Source organism: Monodelphis domestica, chromosome 8 (genome assembly GCF_027887165.1).
Source record: "Monodelphis domestica isolate mMonDom1 chromosome 8, mMonDom1.pri, whole genome shotgun sequence".
NCBI lineage: Eukaryota > Metazoa > Chordata > Mammalia > Didelphimorphia > Didelphidae > Monodelphis > Monodelphis domestica.
Genome location: NC_077234.1, coordinates 198,736,219 through 198,742,656, shown reverse-complemented (window position 1 = coordinate 198,742,656; position 6,438 = coordinate 198,736,219).

The following is a 6,438-nucleotide window of genomic DNA, read 5'->3' as shown; positions in this document are numbered from 1 at the left end:
CTATATTTTTGAATTTTAAAACTCTTTTATTATTATATTTTTCTTGCATGTGCAATATACTATTTCAGTCTTTTATCTTTTTTCTCCTTTTTATATTTGAAGCACATGTCACCAGTATTAAGATTTTTTAAATTTTTTGATTTTGCAGTAATATAAGTTTAAAATACATTTGCTAATGCATGCCCCAAAAGCTTGAGACTATAAAAATGATGCCACTAATTGTTTAAAAAATTATGGGACTTTGTTTAATGATTCTGTCCATTTCCAGGACAAGAAATACAAAGGAGCCATTGCACAGGGCCAAAGAAGCACAAAGCTAAACCTGAATAGTGCCAAAAAGGGCACACAGGAAATATTAATGTGGACTCAAGGTTGTGACACTTCACATATGTTAAGTTGTAGTCCTTCCTTGTATCCACACTCTTCTTGAAAATTCTTACAGACAAGTATCTCAAATTTGACTCCTACTTGGCTCCTCTAATCTAGTCCCTTTTCTGTCTTTCATAGTGTGGCAGCTTTCTGTAGTCTTGGCTACTGACTGGATAAATGCTTACTTGCTTATATCATTTTAATTGGGACCTGATTCAAGGACCTGTTATAGATTTATTTTTCCTTTACTTGGAATTTTACACATAAGATTTTGATAGTGTATATTTCATTCTGAAATTATCTTTTTTTATTTGGATTTTTTTATGTTTTTTTTTAATTTCTCCTGCCAATTGATTCATATACGTCATAACTCAGCCATGCATCCCTAAGTTTTTAATCACCCTCTTGAAGGGGGGAATGTAAAAATATTATTATTTTACATTGCAAAGTTTAAATTCCTTTTGAGAAGAATTTTAGGTTAAGAAATATGCTACCTCTCCAAAAACAGAAACTGAACTGTTTGGAGAAGACATCATGAAGATGCCTCCAGACCACAAGCTGCATGAGAAGATCAATAATAGAACTTTGGATATGGCTGATTGAACATTTATTTGTATGTATACTTTCATGCCAAAGGGGACTTCCCCCTAATTGTTTATTGTCAATGCATCTAGCGATTATTAGTTTTGTTCCTTTTTCCTCTTATTCTCAGATTATTGTAATCTTTAAGTTGATTATGTTTTCATGCTCTGTGGCAGCCCACAGCTGTGTTTACTCAAGACAGATAATTAAGCCATAAAGTTGGGCTGAGGAGAGCGCCTTCTCTGTCCTGCGTATGGCCAGTAAGGCAATGAACTTTGATCCCAACTAGTTTAGGCGCAAAAGTAGGTTTCTTTGTTCTCCCCAGGCTGAAAAGGGATCCGCCCTTATTTTATGACAATTTACCTTTCTACCAATGATAATCCCCTATGTCTTTAATTACTATGTATTATGTATCTTTGCATATGATAATCAATAAATAGACGAGCCCACAGGCCCAGCCCAGCTTTACCCACTCATCTTTCTTCCTTACTACTATCTCTCTCTCTCTCTCTCATGGAGCAGGCCTCTGGCCATGCTCATTCTTTCACCTCTACTGCTCTTACCCCTCTCATTAAGCCGTAAAAGTCCGTGCTTGGAGTGAGGCTTCATGGTACTGGGCTTACTCTTTATCTATCTCTGAACACAGTTCTGATCTCCATGGTTGTAGCTACCTCATGTCTCCTGTCCTTGGGAAATGAGTGATGGGCTGAGGAGCTTATCTGTGGGCTCGATTGTCAAATATGATTCGTGGCTGATTCTTACTTCCATACCTCCCAACTTCAGATCCTTCCCCCAAACGGTAAAATTCCTCTTTCCTTTCTTGAGGGAACCGCTGGCAATCTCCCTTACATGCTCCTTTTGGGGAAACTGGTTTCCCAATGATGATAAAAGGGGGAATGTAAAAATGGAGATTTGAACCCCAGACTTCAATCCCCAGAAGTCCTTGGTACTTCCCAAAATTCCCTATCATCTCACCTGAGTCCTACCTGGACGATACAACAATTTATTATTTAAAGGGCTCTCTGCCTCTCAAGAGCTCTCTTCTTCTACTCAGAGATTGCAACATATTGTAAGTAGTCTGTGAATGGACTAATCATTCCCTAGGCACGTGGCTTATTATTTGTATTCTTGATTTCTAATAATTGTTAATAAACCTCATAAAATATAATATTTCTGTTACTAGAAACTAATTTAACTGTAACAACCAAGATAAACTCAGAATGGGTGAATGACCTGAATATAAAGAAGGAAACTATAAGCAAATTAGGTGAACAAAGAATAGTATATATGTCAGACTTTTGGGAAGGGAATAATTTTAAAGCCAAGCAAGACTTAGAAAGAGTCACAAAATGTAAAATAAATAATTTTTTCCCATTTGAATAAGTTTATTTAGTAAATTTAGAACATTATTCCTTGGTTACAATAATCACATTATTTCCCTCCTTCCCCTCCTACCACTCTTCCCGAAGCCAACATGCACCTTCATTGGGTATTACTTGTGTCCTTGATCAGAGCCCATTTCCATGTTGTTGTTTACACTAGGATGTTCATTTAGAATCTACATCCCCAACCATATCCCTTCGACCCATGTATTCAAGCAGTTGTTTTTCTTCGGTGTTTTTAGTCCCACAGTGTTTCCTCTGGATGTGGATAGTGGTTTTTCTCATAGATTTCTCCTAGTTGTTCAGGATCACTGCATTGCCACTAATGGAGAAGTCCATTATATTTGATTGTACCACAGTGTATCGGTCTCGTTGTACAATGTTCTCCTAGCTCTGCTCCTCTTGCTCTGCATCAGTTCCTGGAGGTTGTTCCAGTCCCCATGGAATTCCTCCACTTTATTATTCCTTTGAACAAAATAGTATTCCATCACCAACATATACCACAATTTGTTCAGCCATTCCCCAATTGAAGGGCATCCCCTCATTTTCCAGTTTTTTTTTTTTGCCACCACAGAGAGCACAGCTATGAATATTTTTGTACATGTCTTTTTCCTTATTATCTTTTTGGGGTACAAACCCAGCAATGCTATGGCTGGATCAAAGGGCAGACAGTCTTTTAGCACCCTTTGGGAATAGTTCCAAATTTTCCTCCAGAATGGTTGGATCAATTCACAGCTCCACCAGCAATGCATTAATGTCCCATCTTTGCCTTCCATTTGTTTCTGGCCTTCCAGGAGGTTTTGGCCTCAGAGCACATACAATCCAACCCAGCTGAACTTAATCCCACCAAAAGCCTCCAGATGACAGGGAAGCTCTAACTCCCTCCCTGAGACTGCACTGAGAGATCTGACAAAGCTCCAAGAGGGGAGACTGACAGAAAGCCTCAAAACCAAGAAAATGAGAGGAGCAAGAGCACAGACAAATATGGGGATCAAAGAAGGGGCAAATATGAGAAAACAGCAGAAAAAGAAGAAAGAAATTACAATAGACACTTTCTACACAGCCAACGGAACAGAGGGGCAGGGATCAGCAAATGATAAATCAGAAAGCCCAGCAAATTGGATACAGGCTATGGAAGAACTCAAAATGCAATTCAAAACACAATTAAGAGAGGCTGAAGACAACTGGGAAAAGAACTTATAAACTAAGATAAGTCATTTGGAAACAGAAAATAGTGTCTTGAAAGCTATATTCTTGCAGGGGAAAGTATGGTCATTCAACAAAATAGAAGAATTCCAAGAATTTGTAAAGAAAAGACCAGACCTGAACAGAAAATCGGATGTCCAAGCACAGAACTCAAGAGAATCATCAAAAGGTAATTTAAAAAAAGGGAAAAAAGAAAAAACAAAACAATATAAAATAAATAATTTTGACTACATGAAATTAAAAAATTTTTGTACAAACAAAACTAATGTAACCGAAATCAGAAGGGAAATAACAAACTGGGAAACAACCTTCATAATAAAAACCTCTGACAAAGGTCTAATTACTCAAATTTACAAAGAGCTAAATTAGTTGTACAAAAAATCCAGCCATTCAAGACTTCTCCATTAGTCTCAATGCAATGTCCCTGATCAACCTGCAGGGACCAAGGGGAAAAAAACCCACTATCCACAAGCAGAGGACAAACTGTGGGATTAAAAACACGGAGGATGGACAACAGCTTGATTGCAGGGGTGGAGGGGATATGAAGGAGGAGAGACTCTGAATGAACACCCTACTAATGGAAACCATTAGCATGGAAATAGGTTCCTGTAGAGGAAGCATGTGATACCCAGAGGAATTGCGCATTGCCAATGGGAGGTGTGGTTAAGGGGGGGGAGGAAAAAAAAGGTGATCTTTGTTTCTAATGAATAAGGTTGGAAAATGACCAAATAAACACTTAAAAATTTTAAAAAATAAGCAAAAAAAAAATAAAATTAAAATTAAAAAATTAAAAAATAAATTAAAAAAACTTTTATCCTCATGGGATGGGTTGGGGGAGGGGAGGGAGGAATAGAAAATGATTTTTGTAACCAAGGAATGTTTGAAATTGACCAAATAATAATAATGTCAAAGCTCAAAAAAAAAAAAGCTACCCTATTAGAAAAAGTAGGCAACCTGTATCCTGAACATCTCTAATCCTATAAAAAATGCCTGCAACTTCAGCTCAATGCATCTTTCACTAGGAAAGATTGCCCTGGCCAGTAGATTCATTTATTATTCAATAGATTAATAAATAAATACAGGTTCCATTAAATTGAACTTCTGGGAGTCTGGACTCATTATATGAAGTGCCCCACTTCACTATGAGGATTATATGAGATAATAGTTATAAAGTGCATGACATGACATGGTAGGTGTCATATGCAAATAGAGGCTTTCACTTTTCTTTAGACTTTTATTTTTTCCTTTGAGTGCCTAAACATCTTCATTCCTCTATTTCCTGATTTCCCTGTTGAATCAAATTCATTTCCATTCCCCAACACTCATCTCCCTGGATCATCTCAGTCACAGTCAGGATTTCTTGATTCTTTTTAAACCATCTCCATGTTGGGTGACTAGATTGGGAGCTCCAGGACAGCCCAGACTGGTTTTGTCCTTCCTTGTATTCTCAGGGCTCAGCACAGTTCCTAGAACCTGTTTTATATGGAATCCACGTCTACCGGCTGGGCCCAGGCTTGTGTCAGACCCCAGCTCTACCAGGGTCCTCGCATTCTGGTGTCTCTCCTGGAAGGCAAATGCATGCTCTGGCCTCAGCCGTGTTTCTCTCTCTCTTTCTGGCCCTTGTTTCTCTGCAGTCAACAGTAACGGTTGGAATCAGAGCAGACTCGATCCTGAGGATGCAGAGGTTTCCCTCTAGGCTCTCATCTCCCTAAGCTGAGGTGGTGAACAGGACAGACTGAGCCCCAGAGACCAGGAAAGGTCCCGGAGCGGGAGATGCAGGCAAAGCTGAGCCTTGAATGGCTCCAGGTAAGGCAGAGTCTTCACTCCTCCTCATGTGCTGCGGGTTCCTGGAGAGAAGGAAAAGCCGGAAACCAGCTGCCTGGCTGCGCTCTCCACTGAGGCTCCCTCATCTCAGCTGGGTCCTCCTCATGGCAAGGCAACGCCGTGACACCTCCCTCAGGGATTCCCTTTGCTACCCACCCCAGGCGCCTTCCCAAGTATTTCCCTGGTCTCCAGCTCTCCCTCCTGGCTGCCTCCCACCGCCTGCCTGACAGACACAGGAGTGTGCTGGGCTCAGACTGGAGGCTCTGATAGAGATGGGGGAGGAGCGAAGAGGGGGAGGGTCAGCCCGACGGGGCGGGGCGGGGAGGGGGGTGATCCAGCCCTCGAGTCACCGGAAGGGAAGTCACAGGGAAGCAGGGAGGGAAGATCGAAGTTAGTCCTCCCTCCTCCTCCACTAACAACATTTTTCCCGTCAGGGCTCTAGAGGGGGAGCTAGTGTGCATACCCACCGCACCAGCCTAGGCTGTGGGGCCTGGTGATGCCGGCACATTCCGCCCCCGCCAGGTGTCTAAAACTTCGGGATGTTCTGGAGGGCTCCAGACAGGCCCCGGACCCAGGGATCCCCTTCCTCGCTCAGTTCACTGAGCAGAGACCAGAATCCACGTGACTAAGAAGGCACTTTCCCTAGACTTGGTTGTTTGGCTAAACTGGGGGGTGGGGGGGTGGGGGTTAAATATTTGTGGACTGCAGGAGAAGGTCTAGGCGAGAGGGGCGTGGCTAGAGATTCCCGGAGCTCCTTCTCGCTTCTGCCTGTAGCTCTTTTACCCTCTGACTGAGCCCTAGTAAGTCAGTCTCGGTCCGGGTTCTGGAGAGACTTCGGAGCCTGGTCACGCCCACATGATTTCTTTCTCCGCCCTTTTTATGCAAACGTGGGGGAGGGGAGACTATCTTTGGGCGCCTCACCCACCCACCCACCCCAAGTCTCATGGCCAAAAAGAGTTGGGAAGTCGGGACGCCTGAGGGCCCCGGGGCCCTGTTCTATCTTCACGAAACCCTTGAGATGGGAGTGCCCTAAACTAACTGGGGAGTCCAGGAAGGAAAAGCTATCTGACAAACA